Genomic DNA, 1,113 nt, shown 5'->3' on the forward strand with positions numbered 1-1,113 from the left:
GTTATATGTCATTAATTACGTAATTCTCGAGGTCGCGTATTTAATTAAGATTTTTGTTTCTATAAAATATGCGTTCAATGTTCCATTAATACTATTCAATCACAAAGATTGTATTAATTAATTTTTAATATAATACATTGTTCAAAATATTAATGTAATTAATTAGATAATAATTAATAAGCTTATTTATTATTATTCTTGAAAAAAAAAACATATGAATTTTAATATGATTATTTAAAAGGCATATTAAATAATCTAAAATTATATTGAAAATGCTATGGACAGTTCATTTCATCCAATCAAAATCATTTATACATTTATAAATATGCGATTTTGAACGTTTGCATATCACTTTTTGTTTCATTCCATTATTTATTTCGTAATATCCGAGAGTGGCCAATTTAACTTTATATAAAATTCATTTCCAAAGCGTGAGATGAAAATGTGCGCTTTCTCATCAATTTCACAATTCACAGACATACGAATCAATACTATTCTAAAATTTTATGAAAATTTATTTTTTTCTTAAACAAATGTTTATTTATTTTTAAACCAAACATTAACAGTTTTTTTATATTATTACAAATAATAATTTTTATATAGGGAAGATATACATTAGAAAATTGTTTGTAAATATACACAGCAATACCTCGAATAGTAAATGTTTGAAACCGGACTAATTGAGGACTTCGAAACCAATGGATAATTAAACTTTCAATTAGATAATTTGATGTCCCTTTTCGTTTTGTTACATAATTTTATGTACAATGATGATGATATTACGAATATTTTAATTGCTGACAAAAAACAGAATAAATTTAAAAACAAACGCACAAATGGTTGCAATTACGTAATTATTAATTATGTTCATTATTATCACATCTAGTGTTGTAAATAAGCACAGCAATACCTCGCATAGTGCGGGTAACTGTTTGAAACCGGACTAACCGGATTAAATCCAGTGGTTTAAAATATTTCAGTCGTTGAGCATATTTTTATTGAAGTACACATTTTATTTTAATTGCAGACAAAAAAGAGTATACATTTTTAAAAAACGCACAAATCGTTGCAATTATGTAATTATTAATTATGTTTATTATTATCACATCTAGT

Source organism: Nicrophorus vespilloides, unplaced genomic scaffold (genome assembly GCF_001412225.1).
Source record: "Nicrophorus vespilloides isolate i.1.1-1 unplaced genomic scaffold, Nicve_v1.0, whole genome shotgun sequence".
Taxonomy (NCBI): Eukaryota; Metazoa; Arthropoda; class Insecta; order Coleoptera; family Silphidae; genus Nicrophorus; species Nicrophorus vespilloides.